Source organism: Lynx rufus, unplaced genomic scaffold (assembly GCF_022079265.1).
Source record: "Lynx rufus isolate CCGP_SWC_20201006 ecotype Redwood Valley unplaced genomic scaffold, mLynRuf1.p SCAF_13, whole genome shotgun sequence".
Lineage (NCBI taxonomy): Eukaryota > Metazoa > Chordata > Mammalia > Carnivora > Felidae > Lynx > Lynx rufus.
In genome coordinates, this window is record NW_025814827.1 from 1,685,961 (window position 1) to 1,712,741 (window position 26,781).

Sequence of the window (26,781 nt, forward strand, 5' to 3'; positions counted from 1 at the left end):
GCCATCAGCACAGAGCCTGACATGGGGCTCAAACTCCCAAACCGCGAGGTCACAACCTGAGTTGAAGTCGGACGCTTAACTGACTAAGCCACCCAGGCACCCTTGGAAACATCTTTTGATTGTTACTGCTGGGGGGATGGTAGTAGCATCTAGTGGATAAAGGCCAGGGATGCTACATAACATACTACTGCACAAGGCAACACCCAGCAACAAAGGATTATCTAGTCCAAAATGTCAATAGTGCAGATGTAGAGAAACACCAGTTTAAGGAAACTCTATGTACTATCTCTGCAACTGTTCTGTAACTCTCACAGATCCAATCGCTTCTCATCAATTCCCAGGTCCAAGACAGCACTATCTCCCAACTTCATATTTTGGAAAGCCTCCTAACTGGTCCTCTTGGCTTTACGCTGTACCTCAGACTACTTTCAACACAGTGGCTCAGAGTGAAGCATTTAAAGCATAAATCCAATCATGCCATTCCTTTGCTCAAAATCCTGTAATAGTTTCCATCTCACAAAGTAAACATCCAAGTGCTTACAAAGGCCTACAGGTTCTATGAAATTCGGACCCAGTCATTCTCTGTGACCTCACCACCTTCTTCTCTTCTATTCACTCCAGTCCAGGCCCACTGGCCTCCAAGAGCTCAGAGAATACAACAAGCACACCTCTGCTTTGGGGCCAATGCAAAATGTTTCTTCCACCTAGTATGCCCCTTACTTCTTTCAAGTTTTTGCTCACTTTTCACCAAGTCTTTCTCAGACATCCTTTTCAAAAGTGCACATACCTGGGGTGCCTGGGTAGTTCAGTCGGTTGAATGTCCAACTTTGGCTCAGGTCATGATGTCACAGCTGATGAGTTCAAGTCCCATGTTGGGCTCTGTGCAGATAGCTGCTTCAAATTCTGTGTCTCCCTCTCTCTGTCCCTCCCCTGCTCACACTGTGTCTCCCTCTCTCTCAAAAATAAATATTTTTTTAAATTAATAAATAAATTTTAAAAAGTGAACATACCCTATGGCATTCCTGTCCCTCTTGCCTGCTTTTTCTCCACAGCACTTATCTATCACCTTCTGATACTCTCACTTACTTATTTTGTTTAATGTCTGTCTCACACTCTCTAGAATGTAAGATCCATGAAGGCAAGAATTCTGTGTGTTTGGTTCACTATTGTAACCGGTGCACCTAGAATAATGCCTGGCACGTGTACTAAATGGTCAACAAACATTTGTTAAATGAATGATCAGCTCTGAAATCCTAAATTAAATATCCCAGTGTCTTTGCACCACTTTTCACCACTACTGCATCTTCTGTCTTGTCTCCTTACTTGAGAAGAATATGATTTGGGGGCACCTGGCTGGTTCAGTGGGTGGAACATGCAACTCTTGATCTGGGGGTTGTGAGCTCAAGCCCCCCACTAGGCCTAGAGCTTACTTAAAAAATAAAAATTCTAAAAGAAGAAAACGAAGGAGGGGGAGTAAGTGGAGGATATGATTTGGAGAAAAAAGAACGGGCTTTGCATCATGATTTCATCACTTGATAGTGTATGTTTCTGGACAGATTATCTAACCTCTCTAATCCTGTTTCTTCATGTCACAGAGAACGACAAAGGGAAGACTGTAAGATTAGTAACACATTGTACAGTAAGTGTTAGAATTAGAAATAAAGTGTTAAAGTGTCTAGCATATAGAAGGTACTCCATAAATAAAAGCTAATATTATCGCTTCCTCCTCACTAGCTCTTTAGCTTCACAATGACATCTATCTAGCTGTTCATGCCCTTTGTTTTCTCCTAATTGAATCACCCCTTCCAGGCTTCCTGTTGATGATCCAGCCTGGACTCCACAGTTCCTTGATTTAGTAACAATCCTCAATATCTCTAATTTCCTTGTCCTTTAGGAATCTCTCCCAAGCAGGCATCTGCAAAGCAATAACAGCCTGGGCTCCGGTACTGAACTACCAGGCTTTGAACTCTAGCTGTTCATCTTATAATCAAGATTAACAGTAGGAACCTTACGAGTTCTTGGGAGTATTAAATGGTTTCCTTCAGCTATACCCAGAGTGATCATGCTGGAGAAAACAATCAAACAACCATGCAGACTGTTGCTTCTACAAATCCAAGGTGTACAATTTCAAACGGGCCCTCCAATGATGCCTAACCATGCTTCTTCACTTTCTTAGTCATGTGTGTATCTGTGTGTACGCCCCTCTCTCTCGCTCCTCCTCCCCAGAGCCCTCACATTCCCTTGGAAGCTGTTATAAAATCACATACCTTTTTTTTTTTTTTTTTTTTTAACTCACACACACTTTGTAAGAACTCCTATTCTACCACATTCTCCTTCACTCTTAGCAGGTACTCAAAAATGATACATGTCATCAACTCATTCTCCTTCCTGCCCTTGTCAGTTACAAACTTTACCTCCTTCCTTTTGGCTCACTGGGGAAAGGAAAATCATCTCCTACCCAAAGCCAATTTCTCTACCTATGCCTTGCATCCCATCCCCTCCTATTGCTTCCAAATCCTTGGCTCAATCAATCATCTCTCTCCCCCTCCCCACCCACCCATTTCTCCCCAACTGTAGTTCTTTTCCATTCCACAGAAATGTGCACAAGAGTCTCTCAATTTAAAAAAAAAAAAATTATATTTTCATTTTATTTTTGAGAGAGAGAGTGCGAGTGGAGGGAGGGGCAGAGAGAGAAGGAGACACAGAATCTGAAGCAGGCTCCAGGCTCTGAGCTGTCAGCAGAGAGCCCAATGGGGGGCTCAAACTCAAGAGACAGTGAGATCATGACAGGAGCCGAAGTGGGACACCCAGCCGACTGAGCCACCCAGGCTCCCCAAGATCCTCTCAATTTAAAAAGGGAAGGGGAATAAACTTCTCTAAATCCCTTGCATCTCCCTCCACCTATACTCTCCTTTCAGTTCTGTGTTGAAAACACTGTATTAGACCTTACTTAGCTAATTAATGCTTAATTAGCTAAGCATCTGTCATTCACTCTTCAACCCCCTAAACGCATTACAATGTAGCTACCTGCACTTACTGAAGTTACAAATGACAATCATCAAGTCTCAGAGATTTTATTCAGCCCTTACCTTTTTTGGCCTTTTCATGGCAGGATACAGTGTTGACCACTTCTAGTCCTTGAAATATTCTCCTCCCTCAGCTTCTGTGACAAATCTCTCATAGCTTCCTTTTTTCATCTTTGGTCAGTCTGGCACAGACGGTTGGCTTCTCTTCAGTTGCCTGCCCCATTCAGTAGCTCACCACATAAATGTGGGAATCATCCTAAATCTTCAACCTTGCTCAACTCCATAATCTGATTATGTACCCTGAACTGCTGATAATATAATATTTCCTAAATCTCTCATATACCCACTCCTTGCTTTATATCCCTCATCCTTTCTCAACAAGAGTGGCTGGCTTCCTAACTGACCTTACTTCCAGTTTTGCCCTTCTCTAATCCAGCATTCACTTCACTGACAACATGATAGGTATAAAACACAAACCTGATTCCATCACAACATTTTTTCCCCACTAAATCCTCACAGCCTTCAGGATACAGTTAAAGCTTCTTAACATGGTTCATAAGGCATTCAGTATTTTGGCTTCTTACCACTTTACTGGCCCTTGTTCTAAAACTGTACTGTCCTCCTGTGGCTACTGAGTACTTGAATGTGACTAGTCTAAACTTAAGATGTGCTTTAAATGTAAAATACAGGGGTGCCTAGGTGACTCAGACAGTTAAACATCTGACTTTGACTCAGGTTCTTGGGATCAAGCCCCATGTCAGGCTCTGCGCTGACAGTGCAAAGCCTCCTTGGGATTCTCTCTCTCTCTCTCTCTCTCTCTCTCTCTGCCCCTCCCCTTGTGCTTTTTCTCTCTCTCAAAATAAATAAGTAAACTTTAAAGTAAATAAATAAATGTAAAATACATACCAGATTCCAAAGACTTAGTATGAAAAGGGAGATGTCAAATATTTCAATAATACTTTCAAAATACTGATCATGTGTTCAAATGATAATATTCTAGCTATATCAAATTAAATAACATATTATTAATATTGTATTATTATTACAGTGTATTGTTAAAAGTAAATAACATTTTATTTTTTTTAATGCAGCTACTAGAAAATTCAAAAATACATATGACATATTTGTGGCTCCTATTATATTTTTATAGGATAGTGCTAGTCCAAACTGTCCTTTCCCTCTTTTCTGTCCTTTCTCTGAACCTAGTTAAGTCCTATTTTTGAAGATTAGCTCAGGGAATCCACAGGGATGCATTTCAGGACTGCCCCTCCCCAAAACCCCAAGTCTTAGTCAACTATCCCTCCTGTTGCTTCCATCCATAGGAATCTACTTACTCCTGTGTCATATATCACATCACATTGTTAATTATCAGTTATCCACTATCTTCTCCTCCTAAACTGTACCCTGCTTGCAAAAAGGAATATCATTCTACATATTCTCAGGGTCCACCATGCCTAACACTTAAAAGGCAATCAAAATATTTGTCAAATAAATACGAACTATCTATTCTTGGCCTCAAAGTTCTTAGAATTTCTAGTTCTTCAATGAAAACAAACCAGCAGTGAAGGAGCCTAGACTTTCAAAGGAGCTCTAGTAATGAAAGGACTGGGGTGGTGGCGAGGAGTAGGAATTAAAGAGAGAACAGCAATGAGAAAGTAAAGCTCATCACACATATCTGCCTCTTACAGTGAAAATAGGGATTCGCAGCAGTGATATGGAACCTTGAACTCACACTTTGCATGCCAGGGGCCACAGTTTGGTTCCTAAATTACTTAAACAGCCCATCTAACAAAAGAGTATGATTTGGCAGGTTTCAACACAAACAGCGAGAGCCCAGCACCTGTTCCACTTAAACAGCACATCATTACAGTTAAAAACAACAACAAATCTCTCTCATGAAGCAAATGCTAATCTCATGATGCTTCACCATGGAGCAATTTAGAAGAGTTATTATATGAAATGTGCCAAAGCATGAATTTATGGCTGATGCTTATTTGGCAAATATGGTTGGCACTGCTAGATGTTGAAAAACATGTATGCAAATAAGCAAATAAAAGTTTTTAAGCCCTCAGACTTAAATATTTACATTACCATAAATGTACAAAGATAAATGTTTATATGAGTACACATATAATGCATTCCAGGAACATTTTTTAATGTGATTGTCAGAAACAGTTATGAAGTGGCATTATTTCTTTATGGGCCTCAGGATAGGCTTTTAAAAACAAATTCTGACAGAATGTTAATGGGGTACAAACATTAGTAAGGAAGTTTCTCTGTACTATCCCTGGGTAAAATGAATACTCGCCGTGTCATAACAGTTCAAAGCAATCATATCTTTTCCTTTCACCAAACTATTTTCTTCCCATCCTGGAACCCAGCCAAACATAAATATCAGCCCCTAAATGGGGGGTAGAAGATGGAAAGGAACACCACACATCACAAAGCCTTAAAGAAAATAATTTGACATTTTTTCCCACATAATATAATCAACTTGAAGTCTCCAAAATAAAGACATGATAAAATATTTCCCCCCTGACAGCTATGGAAAGATGTTTGTTTTTTCACATAGTTTGTGAGTTGGTCATAGCCAAAACTCACTAGCAATGGTATGAATTCTGCTTCCATTGTTAACTATTAATCTCTGGGCTGAAGCTGTAACTCCCATCTTTGAAGCCAAGAAAATGTACCATATCAGCCATTATAGTTTACTAAACGAGTCACCAAAGAGAAGAAGTGCCAGGCACTTCAGAAAGTAATTAAGGCAGCCAGTGAATTGAGCTATCTAGAAATGCTGTGAAATTACAGAAGCCATCATGAAGCAAGTATCCAAGATTGCTCATGGAAAGTTTTACCCCTGTGCATAATTCACGTTTTTCACTTCCACACTGCGGAGAGCAATATGGGTTCTCCCACTACACACATTTCTACATCATTTATCAGGGGGAAAAAATTAAAAAGCTGTAGCTGAACAAAAATCAGTACGCAGGCCCAAAACAGAATCCTCAAGGCAAACCCAATTCAGGTGAAAAGCTGTTGACATACATCATCCAATGACCTAAAAATAGCCTTTTATGTAAGTCTCCAAATATTTAATTCAACATAGAACCTTACCATATTTAACAGAAGCAGAAGAAAAATGTATTAGCTTTTCTATAGCAAAGCCAATAAAGATGAAATCATAGTTTTCTTTTAACTCGTCACTATCCCCTCAACGCCAGCCTTCTAATAACTCCATTCCAAAGCTCTCAAATTCTTAAACTTGGATATTGAAAACAAACAAACAAACAAACAAACCGGATTGCAAGAAAGTAACATTTAAAGGTGGGAAAGCTCCTCTTTCCTGTCGCTCTCAGCGGTCTTTAAGGTTGTCAAGGGAAGAAAAAAAATCAAATTCTCAGACGGATGGTGCAGGAGACGGGGCGGGGGAGGGAAGGGGGTTCAGACCGCTAGTCCTCAACGCGGGAGGTAAGGAAAGTAGCAAGAACGGATGAGTCAAAGGGCAAAGGAGAAACAAATTGACCAACCGAACCACTGAAAATCCCCAAACAACCGAGCAAACCCGCACGTTAGCGGGCTCACAAGCCGCAGGGCCAAGTTGAATAGGAAAGAGCCGTGGGGTTTCGTCCTGGCGCGGTTGGCGAGCCTGCGCCGGATCCTCCTGGGTTGGGAGCGGGATGACCGTGTAGACTGAAGAACGAGAAGCCCTTCCTGCCCCACTGCATCCAGCTCTTTACAGGCTTCACTTTCCCCAGCAGCCTCCCAGCCGCGCCCGGGGGCGTCCCTCGTCTCCAGGTCCCAAGTTTCCCTCCTCTGGGGGGCGCCGAGCTACCGGGGCCCCAGCCGCCGCGGGAGAGGGCGGGGGCGGGAGCGGGGGACGCCAGAGGGCCCGGGGGCGGCGGGGTGCGGGGGTGACCGGAGATCCCGCGCCTGGCGGACGCACCCACCGCCTGGGCCCCCGCGGCGGCGCCACTCGACCCTGCGCCGCCCCCCCCCCATTCTCCCAGGTCAGCGCCCTCACCCCAGGACGACCGTGGTCCCACAAATCGGCGCGAGAGGAGAAGGGAACCGAGGGGACGCGGGCAGCCCTGCCCCCGTTACCTGAAAGGAGCACATGCCACTGTGGTGACCACCATTGCCGGCCGTCCCGTCCCCTTCCTGGTGACCAGGGCCGCCGCCACCGAGCAACTGACACTAACAAGTAACTAACTACTCGCCGCCGCCGAGTCGGCCGCGCGCTCCCGGCCGCCCGCCCAGCCCACCAGCCTGCCCGCCTCCTCCCAGCCCCGCGCGCCGCCCCTCCGCGCGCACACTCTCCTTGACGAGCGAGCACGCGCGCGCGCACGAGCCCTCGGTACTCGGCATTCTCCCCAGTCTCGCCTCGGCCCCGCGGGAGGAGTCACGGTGAGGCCCCTCCTCTCGCGTGCCTACCTCCAGAAGATGAGCCTATGAGGGCGCCTGACTGGCTGAGGAGGGCGTGGCCAAAGGAAGAAGGCGGGACGACCAGGACCTTGCACCGAAAGCGAAGGGAAATTTTGGTTCCATTAAGTTCCAGAGGAAAAGGGCAACGAAGTACTGGCCCTTGTGGTGCCGAAGTTCCCTGGTCAGCCTGCCCTCGAATACATAATGTGTATTTTCAAGGACTCCAGTATATAGTAATTACCGATTTAAGTCCCAATACTTTCTGCAGGCCTTAGCAATTAAAAAAAAAACTACATATCCCAGAAGTCTCCGCGAAAATAAATCTCACCTTGCGTAATCACGTAATCCTTCGCCGCATTTGAACAAAATAATCCCTTCATTATTCTGAAGGTATGGGGAATAATATTCCATTTTCCTACTCACCGGAACAATTTTAAATGCTACTGCGATAGCAAAAGTTGCCTATGGGAAGATGGTTAAGCGATTAAAGGGAAAGAGACGATATCAAAATAAAGTACTGCGGAGGAATTTTTTTCATGCTGTGAGACGTCGGAGTGAGAAGAGTGGAGGCGATTGAGAGGGGCTCAGGGAATTGTCCTCTGTGCAAGGGACTTTCTTTAGGCCCCAGGCCCCTGCCCACCCCTATCGTCAGCAGGTCAGTAAGCAAGGCGAGCTTCGGGGTGGCCACAGTGGAGGTACCCTTCACCCCTTGAAGATCATCTCTCTTTTGCTGTTGTTACTGGTTCGTCTCGGTTTGAGGCCGTCTGAATGGGGGCGCTTCACTTCCGGCTGGGGGAGGGGAGGAAGACCGTCCTGGGGGAGGGGGAAAACATAACCCATTTCCTGTGGGGGTTGGGTGATGGATTGGGGGTGTCCAACTCACTTCTAGTGCCGGTGAAGGCTTGAAAAGGTGATACTTGGTGCCATTTGCATAGACGGTATCTTAAAGCCTTGGGATTGTGTTTTACGTGAAAAGTTATGTTGTTCCACAAAGTTGTGCTAATCACCAGCCTCCAGTCAGAATTTGAGTTTTGTTTCCATGTGTAAGATGGAAAATTTCCTTCCCCCCAAATTTTTTTAAATGCCTTCATCAAAGTATTTGAAGACCCTTGTTAAAATTTCTCAGTTGTACAAGACAGACTTTCTTGTGTGATTAATGAATTGCCCACCTCTGCTCCCCTACTCAAGTCCAACCTTGACTGAGTGAGGTATAGTGGTGTTCTCTGCCTTGACATGCCACAGGAACTCTGTAGCTGCTCTTATAAGGAGGTGGTTCATTATAGGACTCAATGGTTTACATAAATTATGAGGCATTTTCGCCTTACAAGCGTGGAAGTATTGTACTGAAGTACTGAAATACTTGGTATTACCTCGACTGATAACCATTGTTATCTTAAAATCTTAGGCCTGTTTATTTTAGGCTACAGATTTTACTCTGTACCTGAAAACAAGTTCCTCAGCCTTAAAAATTCTTACATGTAACTTAACATATAGCATTTGTGAAAGTTGTGCTTTAGTACATTTTTCCCCTTTATAACTTAATTTCAGCACCAACTAAAAACTGGTATCTGCTCTTTGTGGTTTTAAATCATGGTGCAAGGATCATGGTACTCAGCTAGATTTTAAACAAGCGGAAAATGTGGCTCACAAAGGACCAAAGATGAATTAAGACAGAACTTTTTATTTTTCCTACATTCTTAATGTTTTATAAAAAACAAAAACTATATGTAAAGTGGTAATAAACACAATTTTGATTCCTTGGCTGCTCCTTTCAGATACCACTGTGTGTGCGTGTACTGAAGGAATCAAACTTTTTGGAGCTTATGAAATCTCAACTTTAGTAATTTTAGAACATCAAGTGAACTGTAATGTCTTTAAAGACATTTTGAAAGAGTAAGGCCTGTGTACTTTTTCCTTTGGGATTTGTTACCTAATCTATCCTCAGAATTTGCAGCTGTTTTAATTATAGTTCTTTTAAAAAGCTATTTCATTTAGAGTTTAATAGAAAATGTGTTTTCAACTAAAGATTACAGTAAGGAAAATATGTTTTAACCTTCTGTAGACATAAAAACAAAAACACTAAGGCCCTAAAATCAGTGAGTAACCTTTTGAAAGACAAAATTTCTGCAATAATTGAAAAGGCAAGACATGATAATGTCTCTTATTATTAATTGAAAGTTAGGAACATGTAGACTGCCTCGAGCAAGTATTAATTAATTGATTAGAAAGTGTTCACTATCGTCCATATTAATGTAATATAAAAGAAAATATGATATGACCACTCTGATAAATTAACTATTAAACTGTAGTATTAGGAATTCTTAAAGTAAGCAAAGATTGTGGAACTGAATGAAAAAGATAGAGGAAATGTAGTTAAAATATTGATTGAGATACAAAGGCAGTGTTGCCTTTGGAAACTGGGAAGCAGAGTTTTTTTTTAATTGGTCTTTATGCTATCCCATGGAAGAATTGTAGTAATACAGAAATAAGAAAAATCGGGGCACCTGGGTGGCTTAATGGGTTAAGCAACCGACCTCGGTCAGGTCACGATCACGTGGCCCATGAGTTTGAGCCCTGCTTTGGGCTCTGTGCTGACAGCTCAGAGCCTGGAGCCTACTTCAGATTCTGTGTCTCCCTCTCTCTGCCCCTAACCCACTCGTATTCTGTCTCTGTCTCTCTCAAAAATAAACATTAAAAAAAAAAAATTGTTGATGCCTTTAGGGTATTCAGATTAGATAACCCTTTTCTTTTCCAAAAACAGTCACTGGGTGTACTGCTCCCAAAAGTTTGAAATATTAAAATAATAGGTCAAAATTCTGGATTCCACCTCACTGAAATTTGATTGTTCACAGAGTACTAGATGCTATATAAAGTACGGAAGTGTCTTTTAGTTCTTTTTACCACCTTTCTTTGAAAAATCATGCTAATGTTTGACAACTGTTGTTTTGTTGTACGTTTGTTGTTTTTGGTAGTTTGTTTCTGACATGGGGTTGAGTAGTAAAGAGAATATCCTATCAACTTGAATGGTTTTTAAACTTACTACTCTGCTGTCTTTATCTCTATTTCAAGACCTTCAAGTGTATTCAAATGAGAATACCCCTTGCATGATTTTTCATTATGCCAGCAATAGTTAACTGAGTGCTTATTGTGGGATAGACCCTGTTCTAGGGACTTGTACTGTATCAGTGAGTATGGACAAATATCCATATTCTCTTGGAGTTTACTGTCTCCAAATGAAAAGTGGAATATTGCTCCCTTGGCATTCCTAAATAAGATTGATCGTATAATCATTGTCTGTATTCCTTCAAGAAGCAGCCCTAAATTTCATCTCTCTTGATCTTGATCATTAAGCCGTTCTAAAACCAGTTTTGAATATTTCAGCCTAGTTTTCCTCCAGACCATTAAAGCCCCTCTGTTAAATATGTAGTCCTGTTCATTGATACATACATCATGAACTTGCCATTCTGTACTCCTTTATATAGTAAACACAAAAATGAGCAATAGAGAAAATAGGGTAACAGAGAGGTCTGGTTTCAAAACTGGTGTCCACCTTTTACTAACTGAGGTTGTTACCTTAAGCATTTTACTTGATCTCTCTGAGCCTCAGTTGCCATAAACCTAAATAGGGTTGTTTGGTGGATCAGAGATATTCTGTGTAAATCACCAAGCACAGTGCCTGGTGTCAGGAGCTTAATGAACACAATTATTTTGTTCCTAGTCTTGCTTCTGCTATTTTGACCATTAGGATTTGCCTGCCTGTGTGTTTTAAGCCTTACATGTCCCCAAAAAGTATGGAGATGCAGTGCTAGAATTACTGAAATTAAGCCTTCTCCTATCAGCCTGCTTAGTTAGCTATCAAGATTTTATTTTTTATTCCTTGTAGAAAGGAGAAATCTCTAATTTCCACGATCACTTTAGAAAATACACATACTAGAAAAGTTTTGAGAAAAGATTAAGGAATCACCAAAGTAATTTGAATCATTACAGAAAGACTTTCAAATGATTCTTCTAAACCTATTTAAATGCTAAGCCTAACATTCAAGAGCCTTCTCTCATTACCCATCTACACATTCCTAACAGGATTGGTCTCTGAAAAAAATTCTGTACTGTACTTAGCCTTTCAATCTTTGTTCTTGCTATCTTCTGCCTGAAACACTTTCTCTTTTCCTAGGAATCCCTATCTATCAAAATGCCATCGTCTTGGAAGCCCTACCACCTTCAACTTCAAGAAGTATTTTCTGATGTCGGTCCTTCTCACTCCACTCTCCCAAGCATATGTACTCTGCCCATTGACCCTCCAGAGCCTTTTGTACTTTCCTTATGGCATTTAATATCCAGTGCTGCTGCTGCTGTTTGTTTTTGTCGTTGCTATTTTTGTATGTAGAGTTTATGTACTGCCATAAAAGGCTGCAGACTATATCTTATTCCTATCTATGTCTGCTGAAATACCTGGCACAATGCCATTCATATCATAAGTATTCAGTGAATATTTGTGGAGTCGAATTGGCATTTGGGGTATGATGAAACTGATTAACTTTTATCCACAATTTACACATTAAGCACAGTGACGAGCATACAACTCAAATATTTGCCAGATGAAGGAATGAGTAAGATCATTCTCACATTTGTGAGGATCTTAGGGTGTCAGTGTATCAATGAGCATATATTAAATGTCTAGTATATGATCAGAACCGTGAGAATTGATCCCTGCCCTCAACTTAATTGGAAAGAAACAAGTTGCAGTTAATATGTGTAGACTCTGAAGACTTAAGGTGTTTGAGTGAAAATGGAGTGGTCAGTATGGAGTTGTTTGCATTGTGAGAGATAACCCAAGCTATCTGAACTTGGAAACAATAGATTTGTATATCAAGAGGTACTTAACTTGCGTTTCCACTCATAGTTTGCATACCCAAGAGAATTAAAATGTATTCACACAAAAACTTTTATGCAAATGTTCATAGCAGCATTATTCATGAGAGCCAAAAAGACAATAGAAATAAACCCGAATGTTCACCAATTGTTGAATGAGTACAGTATAGCCATACAATGAAATATCATTCATCAATAAAAAGGAATGAGGTAGTGATACATGCTATAACATGGATGAACCTTGAAAATGTTACACTCAAATAGCCAGACACAGAAAGCCACATAATGTATGATTGCATTTGTATGCGATATCCACAGAGACAGAAAGTATATTAGAGATGCCAGAGGCTGGAGGTGGGGATGGGGAGTAACTGCATATGGGTATGGAGTTGCTTTTGTGAGTAATGAAAATGTTCTGGAATTACATAAGGTGATGGCTGTACAACCTTGATACTAGAATACCTTATATAACAGCATTTTAAAAACCACTTAATTGTACACGAAAGAGATATGTGAATTATATCTTTAAGAAAGAAGGAGGATTGGGTAAGAATGGGTATGAAGGTTTCTGGCTGTCTTCTGTCTTAATGAAGCAGGCAATGAGTCAATTAGTCTAGAAAGGTGTTGACAAAACAAAAAGACATCCTAGGATTTTGAAGGAATCTTCAGATTTCTTTTTGATTTGGTCAAGAATGTAGTATATAGTCAACTTGGTTTCTGTGTGAAGGTCATCTGAGTTTAGAGGGTGAAAGTATCAGAAGGCAAGGGGGTCTGCTAGCAATCAACAATGAAGTTAATGGGGAAAGTTGCAGAACAGAGACTAAGCAAAGATATTAGAATTTGATTCTAACACTCTCCTGAAGTGATAAGAATAGAAAATCTTAAATGAGAAGGAACCAAAGGCAGTGACTGGAGAGGTCAATGCAAATAAAGGTATCCATTTGAAGAAACGTTTGAGTACCTTTTATGTGCCAGGCACTATTAAGTAAAACGATAGCTATTTTCCTTATTTGAATTATTGTCTTAGGATAAAGTCTTACGAGTAGGTTTATTCGTTTTAAGAGTATGGGCATTTTATAGTTCTCGATACAATAGTTATATTATTTCTCTAAAAGGCCATACTAATTTTTGATGTCACCAGCAATGTTTGAATGTTGTTTTTGCCATAAATTCACAGCAAGTTTTTGGCTAATGGAATAGGTGTAAAATTAGTCTTTATTTTGGCTCTTGCTTTTTTAATATACCATTTTCTATACCATGGAATTGGCATCTATTGAAGCATGAAAGAATTCAAAGCCTTTATATTTGCTCCCCCCATCTAAAATGGCTTTTTTAAAAGATAGGGATTTTTTAGGACCCTAGAAATGAAACCAGCTCTAATTTGAATCAGCCTAGAAACTACCGTATTTTCTAAATGATACTCACATTTCAAACCACAGTTAGCCATAATTCCAAGTACCATTTGATTAACTTGATTCTAATAATTTGGTGTAGTAGGTATTAGTTAACTTCATTTTACATATGAGAAAATTGAGGCTTAGAGACCTCAGATCACTTGCCCACAGTCACTTAACTAATATGTGATAGAGACATGATTTGAATGCCTCTCAGGTGAATTATCATTCTCATACTCCATGACCCCTCAGTATCACTACTAAAATTTTCTAGGGGCTAACAGAAGCTGGAAGAGAAATCTGAAGTGGAATTTGGATAGTCAGGCACCTACTTCTGCTCATAATGAAGCAGTTAACAGAGAAGTTTTTCATTCGTTTCATTTTTTTTCTTGGGGGGGCTGTCATGCATAGACAAAGAGAGGAAGGACTCTCTGTAAGCCACATTTTCAGGGCCCTTTCTGTTTTTTCCTAATAGTCAGGTACATACTGTCCCAAAATCTACAAGGGAGGAAAGGAGGATGAAGGCACTGGTAGGAAAGCAACTGCCTTGGAGTATACACAGTGAGATTCATCTGACAGTAGACGGAGCAGACAAATGGCCCTAAGAGAGTCCCACAAAGTAACTTTTAAAATAATAATTTCAAGGCACCTGGGTGGCTCCATCACTTAAGTGTCCAACTTCGACTCAGGTCTTGATCTCAGTTTGTGGTTTTGAGCCCTGCATCGGGCTCTGTGCTGACAGCCAGAGCCTGGAGCCTGCTTCGGATTCTGTGTCTCCCTCTCTCTCTGCACTCCCCCACTTAGGCTCTGTCTCTTTCTGTCTCTCAAAAATAAATAATCATTAAAAAAATAATAATAACTTCAAGTCTAACCTGGTAACAAGGTTAATACGGTATTCAAATCATGGTAGGTGTTAGCAAAAGAAGAGAGATTCTTTCATTTTTATTCAAGTATAGTATATTCACTAAACTAATTTAAGATTAGGAAAATTAAACAAGAGATGCCATGTTCCAGTACTGGCTTTTAGTAAGATAAAACATAGTCCAAAGGCAGTTAAGGCCCAAAATTATGCACCAAGCAAATGACACAGTTGGTGCCAGAATATACACCTCCTGCTTCCCAGCACATTTTACTGGGAAAATAATTTTTTCAGTATATAAATTGACTGAAGTAAGGGACAACAATAACGTGTGTGGTCATTTTGTAGTTTATATGTATAATTTTTCTTTATAATTTATTATCCTTAAGAGAGATCATTTCTCTGTATATCTTCAAACAATAATAATAGAGATCCAGACACCAGATTACTAAATATTAGAATATTAGGTTAGAATAAGGGATACTGAAGATCAAATTAAACCCTGGTGTATCAATCTATCTGTAAATTACACCTAAATAATATTTATCTGTATCCGGTGTTACATTGATGAGGGTGAGAAACATGTCTTTTGAAAACTTACACAGTAACATTATTCACAAAAAATTATGATGTATATGTGTATTTGTATTCAAGCATTGGAATTTTCAAAACAGCCCAGTCCTTTTTCCATCCCTACTCCTTTAAGTGAAACTAATACCCCTCCTTCACAAGAAATAATATCCAGATACTCTACTTTTTTCTTTCTTAGCCTCAAAATGTGTATCTTTATTCTCTTTCCCATCTCCACACTTCTTTCATTCCTGTACACCATCACTTTAATTCCTATTCTCTTAACACAGACCTTTCATTTTTGTTGCTGGTGGTTATCACAATTACCACAACTCTTTGGGGAAACAATATAGCTGTTTTATAAGCAGTAATAAAGTGTTCATAGTCTTGAGCCAGTAATTGCACTGATAGGATTTTATTCTGAGAAAATACTTCAAATAAGGAAAATAGTTAAAGGCACAAAAGTCAATAATACTGATATCTGTCTAAAAAAATGGAAACCTTCTAACTATCCAACAATAAAGAAATGGTTGAGCAAATTATTATCTATCTGTTCAGTAGGCTCTTAGACATTTTTCACAATAGCTTCTTTTAAAATACATAGAAAAATGTCTTAAGAATTTTTTGTCAAAAGTTTTTTTTCAAAAAAGGAAAAAATAAATAGAAGAAAACAGTAGAAAATTTATGTGATTTGTATATATTTCTGAAGCATTTGTTTTTCCTGTATAATAACTGACATTTATTGAACATTTACTGGTGTCAGGCACAGTACTAAGGCAATATTATGGAAGTAGTGTTGAGTAGTTAGTAAGAAAGTACTCTAGAGTCAAATTCTAGCTCCATCACTTACTACTATGTGACCTTGAAAAGGAAATGGGAGATAATAACTGTATCTACATTAAATCCACATAAAGTGCCTGTCACATAGTAAGCCCCCAGTAAGTGTTTTTGTTACTAGACTTTTTACAGATATGCTTCATTTAATCTTCACACCCTTGTAACAACTTTATAAGGTAGTATTTTCATTTTAGATAAAGGAAAATTGAAACTCAGAATGTTTGGGGCGCCTGGGTGGCGCAGTCGGTTGAGCGTCCGACTTCAGCCAGGTCACGATCTCGCGGTCCGTGAGTTCGAGCCCCGCGTCAGGCTCTGGGCTGATGGCTCGGAGCCTGGAGCCTGTTTCCGATTCTGTGTCTCCCTCTCTCTCTGCCCCTCCCCCATTCATGCTCTGTCTCTCTCTGTCCCAAAAATAAATAAAAAAAAAAAAAAAAAAAAACGTGGAAAAAAAAAAAAAAAAAAAAAAAGAAACTCAGAATGTTTAAATATCTAGGTTAAGTAACTTGCTAAAGTCACAGCTGGTAGACAGTAGAGTTTTGGTTGAGAACCTTGCTATGACTTCCACTTCTGGCTTTGAAGGAGTAGGTTGCTACAGACTAATGCTTTTGGTGAGAACAACATGAAAAGGCAAATATCAAAAAAGAAAAAGAAAAAAAGCATCAGAGACATACTAAGATAGCCAGGACTTAAGAAACCAAAATTATGGAGCCCAGGGAACTGCAAAGCATATATGTTCTATGCTTCATTTTTTCCCTGTAGGAATTTGCTTAATTCATAGTACAAGAGAAGAAATTATGAAACTTAGTAGAGGATTCTGCTAGAAGTAGAGGAACAAGTGTAGGGCTAGGTACACAAAAATTGGGGTTTAGGGATCCCTGGGAGGCCAGGACTGAAGGGCCAGAATCCTAGAAGAGAAGGTTAGGCACTAAGAAGTGATTTTTTAAATTTATTTTTCCCTCAAGGTATTTGCTGCGCAGAGTCAAAGGCTAAGAAGCTAAGCACAAAACCTCTGAAAAGCAGAGTGAAATTTTTGTCCATCTCATAATGTTAAGAAACAAAAGTTAAAATTGTGGTCCCTCCAAGGAGGAAAGAACCTATAAACATCCCAGACTCTCAAGTAGGATTCCCTAAAGGACTACATACACCCTTAAGTGTTGGCAAACTAGAGGTAGAGAGGGAGCCCTACAAAAATTGCCACCTAACTTCAAATCAGTTCAGTTTCAGATGGAAATAAAATGATCTATTCTGTTGTTCCTCTCCAGAGGAGAGGATGATTTCTCTCTGAAGGGAGTAATATCATCCAAAGCTTCCATAATTTTTCATATACAAGATCTACCTTTGAGAGCAAAAATTATCAGGCATATGAAAATAGTAGGATTGAGAGAAAATGCAATGATAACAGTTAAAGAAGTAATCCAGATTATCAGGCACAGACTGTGACTAGTAGATTTAAAAAAATAGATGCTAAGATAGATCCCTTGAGGGACCACATGAGAAGATCAAGGGAAGGTGCAGATAGAGAGAGCCACAGGACCTGGGACATCTGCTTTTATGAGATTCCATGGGTGAAGTGTTTTGGACTTCCCAGGCTAAGGCTCGACTGGTCAATTGAAACCAAAAGAAAAGAATTTTGGTAAGCCCCAAAGGGATCTTACCTAGGAGGCACATAAGAGGAAAGCCCTGGGAGGCCTTGTTATTATAAGGGCTGTTGGGGAAGTCATATGAGGAACTTACATTTATGTGTGACACTACAGGCTACTGTCTAAAGCATGTGCTTTCATGAGGGGGGAATGTCAGTTTAAGCCCCCCGCCCCCGGCTGCTTGGCCAAACAAAATGGACACCAAGGCAGCGATACCATGGAGTAGCTTAGCTAAACTTTTGACATAATGACTGAGAATTTTCCAAAACTGATGAAAAGACATCAAGACGTGGGTTTCAAAAGTGCAATAAATCCCAAGCAGAATACATGCAAGGAGTACCAAACTTGGGCACTTTGTAGTAAAACTGCTGAAAGTATCCAGAGAATTAACGACCCTTCATATTCAAAAGAACAATGATAAAACTGTCATCTGACTTCTTAACAGAAATAATGGAGGTCAAAAAAACAGAGGAATGAAATCTTTAAAGTGCTTAAAAAAATAATTGTTTATCAATCTAAAATTCTATTCCCAATGAAAATGTTGTTCCAAAGTAAATGAGACATAAAGAGATTTCCAGAAAAATAACTGAAACAACTTATTACATGTAGACTGTCACTGATGGATACAGCCACATTAATATTGACTATATAAAACAATAATGTCTTTTGGGGTTTTAACTATATATAAATTTAAAATGTATGATAATTGTAACACAAAAGGTAGGATCATTGTAAATGGAAATGAAATATACTAAGGTCCCAGCATTGTCTGGGAAATACAGTTACTAATGTTTTATTAGACTAAAATAAGTCAAGGGGCGCCTGGGTGGCGCAGTCGGTTAAGCGTCCGACTTCAGCCAGGTCACGATCTCGCGGTCCGTGAGTTCGAGCCCCGCGTCAGGCTCTGGGCTGATGGCTCAGCGCCTGGAGCCTGTTTCCGATTCTGTGTCTCCCTCTCTCTCTGCCCCTCGCCCGTTCATGCTCTGTCTCTCTCTGTCCCAAAAATAAATAAACGTTAAAAAAAAAATTAAAAAAAAAAAGAAAAAAAAATAAGTCAATGATGCTTCTCCTGTACAACCAATAAAAGAACACTAAATGAATGTATACCTAAGAGAAAAACAGAATAAAAAGTTACTAGATTAATCCAAAAGAAGGAAAGAAGAGAAAAAGAACATATAACAGATGAGACAGAAACAATAATAACATAATAGGTAGAAACCAAATTTCATTTAAAAAATAATTAAAACACAATCATTGTCAGATTGATTTCTTTTTAATCCAACCATGTACTGCTTATGAAAGACACACCGTAAATGTAAAGACCCAGAATGACTGGAAGTAAAAGAATGGAAAACATATGTCATATAAACACCAAACAAAATATACATGGTATAATATATAATATATATTAATAGCAATATACAGTAGACCTGAATACAAGAATGACTAGAAATAAGAATATTTCATAATTATAAAGGGGCCATTTTTTTAAGATTGTTTTAAGTAATCTAACCTCGACACAGGGCTCAAACCCATAACCCCAAGATCAAGAGTCTCACGCTTCACCGATAGCCAGCCACACATCCTAAAAGGGTCATTCTGTCAGCAAAATGTAAGGGCTGTAAGTTTGTACGTGTCTAGTAATACAGCTTCAAAAATTTTTTTTTCAAGTTCATGCACATCTTTTGCCAAAATAGATCATATGATGGGCCATAGAGAAAGCCTTAACAAATTCAATCCAGAATATGTTATCTAACCACAGTAGAATTAAGTAAGAAATAGATTATAGAAAAGTAGCTAGTAAACTCCCCACAAAATACATTTCCAAATAACCCTTTGAATCAAAAAGAAAGCACTATGGAATTAGAACATATTTGCAACAGAATGATAATGAAAATATATCTAAATATATTTGAATCTTCTAAAGCTATATTTGATAGGAAATTTGTAGGTATAAATGCATGTATTAGAAAATAAAAAGTCAAAAATCAGTGATTTAAATATCCATCTCAAGAAAATGGGAAAAGAACAGCAAATTAAACCCAAAGTAAATAGAAAAAAAATTATGAAATGTAGAAATTAATGAAATAGAAAGCAAATGCACAATAGGAAATATCAACAAAGCCAAGTTTGTTATTTAAAAAATCAGTAAGATGCACAGACCTTTATCAATACTGATCAAGAAAAAAAGAGAACACAGTATTAGGAACGAAAAAGAAGACATTTCTCTACAAATTTTACAGATGTTAAAATGGTAAGAGATATTATAAACAACTTTATGCAAACAGAGTTAAATTTTAGGTGAAATGGTAAACATACTTTACCAAAATTGGCACATTGAAGAAATGGAATATATGAATACTGTCTGTTAAAAATGTTGAGTCCATTCTTTAAATTTTGTTTGCAAAGAAAACCATACCTAGGTGACTTTACTGGTGAAATCTGATAAATGTTTAAAGAACAAATAACTCCAGTCCTACTCAAAATAGAATCCAACTTGTTTTCTGAAATCAGCAAAGCCATGATGCCAAAACCCAACCATGACATTTGGAGAGAAGATATTTACACGCCAGTCTTTCATGAACCAAGTAATACATTTGTATTACTTGGGAATGTAGAAAGTCCAAAAGAATCTACAAATTATTAGAATTAATAAATGAATTTAGCAAGGCTACTTGATGCAAGGTCAAAATACAAAATTTATATACAAGCAACAAAAATTTAGAAAATGAAATTTACAAAAACAGTACCATTTACAGTTGAATCAAAAAAAATCGAACTTAAGTCTTGCAAGACCTTTTGACAGAGACTTTGACAGAAATTAAGAGCTAATCATCTGTAGTCACATTGGGAAACTCAGTACTGTGAAGATTAACTCCTTCCCAAATTGTTTTGTAGCTTAAGTAGAATCCTAAAAAAATGCCAGGTATAGGGTAGAAAGAGGGAATGATAAATTGATTTCATTTTTTAAGTTTATTTTGAGAGAGAATGCACGTGCATGAGCGGGGGAGGGGCACAGAAAGGAGAAAGAGATAATCCCAAGCAGGCTGTACAATGCTAGCAGGGAGCCTGACACGTGTCTCAAACTCAGGAACCACAAGATCATGACCTGAGCCGATATCAAGAGTCAGATCTCAACTGACTGAGCCACCCAGGCACCCCACAAATTGATTTTAAAATCCATATGGACATGAAAAGGACTAAGAGTAGTTAAGAAATCTTAACAAAGCCGGATGACTTTCATTACCAAGTGACAGGGTTTACTATAAAGCTACAGTTATTAGCATCATATTTGCACAGAGATAGACAAATGGATCTATGGAACAAAATAAAGAGTCCAGAAACATTGTACCATATATGTGATTACTTATGACAGCAAAGGCACTGCAGTACAGTAGGGAAAGAATGGATTTTTCAATCAATAGTGCTGGGCCATGTGGGGAGAAAAAAAATGAATCTTGATTCCTACCTCACAACAAGAATCAATTCCAGTTGGATCATAAATCTAAATGTTAAAGATAAAAGTTTAGAGAAAAACTGAAAACATCCTAACAATCTTGGAATAGGTAAAGATCCAAAAGGGAAGGAGAAGATTGATTAATGGGACTTTATTAAAATTAAGAAATTCTGTTCATCAAATGACACTATTATAAGAGTGAACAAACAAGTCACAGAGTGAGAAGACAGACTTGTAATCCATGTATCCAGTAAAGGACTTGTGGCACTCTTTAAAATCAGTAAGAGAAAAAAAGACCATCAAATTTCAAAAAGGACAAAATACTTGAAAGGTGCTCCACAAAAGAAATTATCCAAAGACCAACATGTATCCATTAATTGTTAATCATTGAATAAATTCAAATCAAAACCATAGTGAGATACCACTGCATACCTATGAAATGGCTAAAATTTTAAAAGACTGACAATGTCAAGTACTGTTGCTGTGGAACAACTGAAACTCATGCTACTGGTAGATGTGTATGTAAATCATTATAACTATTTTGGAAGTCACTTTGGCTGTATATTCTAAAAGTAAACATACATATATCCTCTAATCTAGCTATGCCTGGTGCATACCCAACAAAAATCTATACATACATTCACCAAAGGCAAGAATGAACAAGGGTATTCATAGTAGCATTATTAATAGCCTTAATAGCAGAAAGAGTGAATAAATTATTCTTGTAACAACATGGATGATTATCAAGCATATTGCTGAACAAAAGAAGCCAGACAAAGATTAATATATAGTGTATGGATTAAGTTCAAAAATGAACAAAACAAATTTATGGTGTTAGAACTCACACTAGTTACTTTTATGGGGATAGAGAATGGGAGGGGTTACAAGGCAAGTGAAAGTCATACTTTTCACAAGGTATGCACTTACAATTTGTATCATTTAGTTTACTTAACCTCTTCCAAGTGATTTTAAAGGTTATGTTATTTTTCTAGACACCCCACACACTATTTACACCTACCATTCCGTCAAAAGGGTTCTTGCCAGATCACTAGTAACTTCCATGTTGCCAAAAAACAGACATTTTTCACATTCTCATGTTACCTCTCAGCAACATTTGGGTTTATCTTTTTTCTTCAAGTACTCTGACCCATTCACTCCTGGTTTTCTGACTGCCTCTGTTCATGTCTTCTGAGACACCTTAGCGAACTCCTCTGTTCATCTTCTAATTAAGGAGTTCCTCGGGACTCAGTACTCTTATTCTACCATCTCTCCCCAAGATATCTCTTACATTCTTGACTTAAAATACCAGCTACCATATGTGCTGAAAATTCCTAAATTCCTATCTCCAGTCCAGACTTCTGAGCTCTAGGGTCTCATAGCCAGCTTCCAACTTGATATTTATCTCAACAGCATCTTACAGTGAACATATTCAGTGTTAAGCTCTTGTTCCTTCTGTATTTCTACATCTTTGGTCTTCCTGATGTCTAGAAATCTGAACTCCAAAAATATTTACTAACTTCCTAATTAAACATCTTGTATCATTCTTAAGACCTTTCATTACCATGCACATGCGCATGCATGAACATACACAAACACACGCCCATCCAGACCACTACTAGATTATATTGATTTTGCTTCCTAAATAGATCTTGAATTCACCCTCTGTGCTACATCTCCACTCCCAGCACCCTATTTCAAGCCACCATCGTTTTGTGGTAGACTATTGCAATAGCTTACAACTAGTCTTTTTTTTTTTTTTTAATATTTGTTTATTTATTTGAGGAGGAGGGTAGCAGACAGGGAATCCCAAGCAGGCTCCACATTCAGCACAGAGCTCAATGCAGGGCTTGATCCCACGACCATGAGATCATGACCTGAGCCAAAATCAAGAGTCGGACACTCAACCAACTGAGCCACCCAGGCACACCACCAATGGATCCTTCTAGATCCATTCTTACTACCCGCTAGTCCATTCTTCACACAGAACTTAGAATGATCCTTTCAAAAGTATAAATATATCATGTCTTTCCTTAAAATTCTTTCTAGGTTTGCTCTTATGCTTTGGAGAAAACCCAAATCTTTAACATAACCCCACGTCTCTGCAGAATTTAGTTTTTGCCTCTCTCTTTACTGCTCTCCTTTCCTATAATTTTCTGCAGCCTTCTCTCACTTCCTCCAAAGCACCAAGTTCTTTCTCACCTCAAGGCCTGATAAAGCTAGTTATTCAGCATGGAATGTACCTATTTAACATTCCACTCCCCCTCCTTGGAGAAGTGCCCTGTCTAAATGACAACTCCTATTATTTTATAGTGTGCTGTTTTCCTTCATAGAATTTTTTTATTTTAATTTTTATTTATTGGTCTATTTGTTTGATGTCTTTCACCTCAAACCATCACGTTTGTGGCAACAGAGATTGTTTTGTTCCCTGGTGTAGTCTGGTATCTTAAATAAATGCCCATGTTATGTGTTTAGTAAATATGGTAAATGAGAGAAGATAGCACGCCCCCTTAGGTAAAGTATAGGTCAGGAACCATTTCATATGTGTGCCTATACCCTGGGAGCATGAAGGGGTTACTTGTTCCCTTTGGTTTAGTCCTTTATTTCTTCAGAATTGCTCTCTGAGAAAGGCACCGCGTAATCATTGTATTGCCTGGAGACCATTTTTGATGGTAAGTCAGTCTTCTCGATGATGTATATTTTATGTGGTAAGCTGAACTGTCAGTTGTGGGCAGATTTTATTTAAGCCCCCAAAGAGGACTATGCCTGCCCACATTTCTTAGGTTAAAGCTCTTAAAAACTAGAGGTAAAGTGCTCTCAGTGGCAATCTTGACTAAGTAATTTTTTTTTCTTGTAATTCCTTTTTTTTTTTTTCTTGTAATTCTTAGGGCACTAAAAAGGAAAGGTGGTCTAACTGCATTTGCTTACTGCTGAGATTGACAATATTGTTTGTGTAAAGATTATTAGCTGCTTTGGTCGTATAAATATGTCAAAATGCCACCACAATAAGTATATGACATGCCTTTTAATCACAAGGCAAAAACAACTACATTTCATAATACTTATGTCTTCATATATGTTTTATAAGCTATACAGACCTATCATGATTTAGTATTACAGAATATTCTTTATTTTCTTAAAGAAAGAGCTTGTGTTTGTTTTCTTCATCTTAGACTTACTTTTTAATTAAAATTTTTGTGGTTTCTAAGCTAATTTCAATAAAATGAGATGCCAAATTGTATATTTGGTAGAAAATGGTAAGTCCAACAATTTGAAGCAGTGTTCAGGCCACTAACATGAAAAAAAAATTCCTGTTTACTACCAATTTTAGGCCAGATAAATTTCATTTCAAGAGGAACAGTTTTAAGGATTTATCATATTTCTTAATGTACTGTAAATGAGGCATTCTTTATGTCTAAAATCTAAATATTGTACTTAGAATTCTCCCATAAATTGAAAAAAAAATGCCAAATGTTTATTGTGCCTCTAATTATGTAGGTTCAGGGCTGTGGTGGAGAAAGGGGAATAGAACAGGAATGAGGATTTTGAGTGCTTAGAAAAGTTTCTGACATCATCGTCATCATCATTACTCTCCCTTTAGAGAGTTAATTGTTAATTTTCTGTTAATGAAATAATTTTTAAACCTTATCTATTTATTGATATTTGCACATTTACCAGACATTCATAGCTATTTTCATATCAATGAAATTAGGACTCATAGGAGTTTTAAAATGTCTGCTCTCAGGTATGACTAATTAACTTTCTGAATTTCACAATCCTCTGGTTGCTACTGCCAGCTTTTTCTTCAGGTTTTTAAAATGTAGATTAGTGACTCTAGAGCTAGTGAAATAATATATTAGAGGAATATTTGAATTTCTTTCTATAGTATTACAGCAATATATAAATGTGGTACATTATGGTTATAGAGGGGGTGGGGAGTTTCAAGTACAGGGAACTCTGCCATATGTAAGAACAGTCTTCTCAAGCTAATTGCCAATTTAGGGAGTGTATTAAATAAACATAATGGTTTTTATGTTTATTTCAAAAAAGGGGAAAGAGCAGCTTTGTTTTGCCAGAAAGACAATGTCAGCTGCTACCCATTTATTTCCTAGCAAAACAAACTACTTGGAAAATTCTAATTGGCAGGTTTCTTCTCCCTGGCGTTTAATTAAAATCTTTCTCTAGCAATACATGATACTGAGGATAGTGTACAGATTCATTTATTGTACCAAGAAAGACTTGGGCCAACCATATCTTCATAGCTTTCAGGCATCACTAATTATGTGTCTTCTCTGATTTGTTTAACACTATCATTGGTAAGGAGTAGCGTAAATACATTGTTTACAATCTTCCCTATTATGCCTATGTCACCATTTCTAGAGTTGTAGTCATTTCTGCAAAGAGTTTAATTTTTTTTTAGATAAGTAAAACTTTATCACACTAGAAATTACAACTCAATTTTTGTGTGCAGCTTAATGTCTGTGATGTAATAAAATAATCCTGGTGCATAGGATTGGAACTGATCTCTATTTGCATCCTACCTTAGAGTGCTAACCTATAGATGAATATTGCTGCTCCAAGGGAGTGGAAGACTAAGGATGAATTGATGTAATTGCGTCTTTATTATTAAAAAATAGAAAATGCTTAGCCAATAGTAAAGCAACCATTTTTATATATCAAGGACACCATCTTGTTAGTCAACAGTTGATATCATCTGATAGAGGCTTGAGTTCAAAGATTTGAAATTCAAAATGCTGTTTTTCAAATAGATTAAGTGGATTTAAATTCAGTGGTTTATCATTTTTTGAGTATAGTATAATGATTGTGAGAGCTTTTTTCCTCCTAAGCACTTACATTGTTAATTAAATCATTTCCTTTTTTTTTTTTTTCTTCCAAACTGTTCCTTAAGCATGTGTTTAACCTGGTGTGTTCAACTCTTACCTGAGCTTCATGTTTAATTGTTTCAGTACTTAGTAAGTATGCATGATAAAAAAATAAATTGTAGCTACAGATCTGAACTTACTTTGCTATGACCTGTAATAGTCTGCTCTACATTCTGCTCTTTGTCTTTCAAGGAAATCACATCACCCAAAACTTATAACCTACTTTACTACAATAGTGCTGCCATGTTTTGGGAGCCTAGAAGGCAGATTGAAATTTAACTGGCATCAAGGGATCTCAGTTGGTTTAACAGCTTCTCCTACCTTATTTGGCAGTGCATGTATAATAATATTGAATGGCATTCACTGTCAAGAGATTTTGGAGTTGATAGTAATAGAAATGTATTGCAGGAAAGAACATAGATACTGTGGTTAAAAGGTTATGGGAGAGAGGCACCTCGGTGACTCAGTTGGTTAAGCATCCGACTCTTGATTTCAGGTCAGGTCATGATCTCACAGTTCATGGGTTCAAACCCTGTGTTGGGCTGTGCGCTGACAGCACAGAGCCTGCTTGGGATTCTCTCTCTGCCTCTCCCCTGCTTACGCACAGTCTCTCCCTCTCCCTCAAAAATAAATAAACTTAAAAATAAATAAACAGTTATGGGAGAGACTAGAAATTAGTCTGGTAACTTGTTAATTTGAAGAGCTAATTTAAACATGTGTTTAAATATGTATGATACTGTGGAAAATAATCTCCCAGTTCAAAAATTAAGAGTAAACGCCATCATAAATAGAACTAAAGGTATATATGAAGCATTAAATCTTATGAT

At 38.2% G+C, this 26,781-nt stretch overlaps 1 protein-coding gene across 2 annotated transcripts in view; it reads left to right on the forward strand.

Moving 5' to 3' along the window:
- Positions 1–7,845: 7,845 nt before the first annotated feature.
- Positions 7,846–26,781, forward strand: part of HMG20A (high mobility group 20A) — a 69,015-nt gene continuing 50,079 nt past the window's right edge. For both annotated transcript variants that reach the window (XM_047074751.1, XM_047074750.1), the window contains exon 1: positions 7,846–8,103. The gene's annotated coding sequence lies outside the window, so the exon portion shown is untranslated. The remainder of the gene's footprint in view (positions 8,104–26,781) is intronic.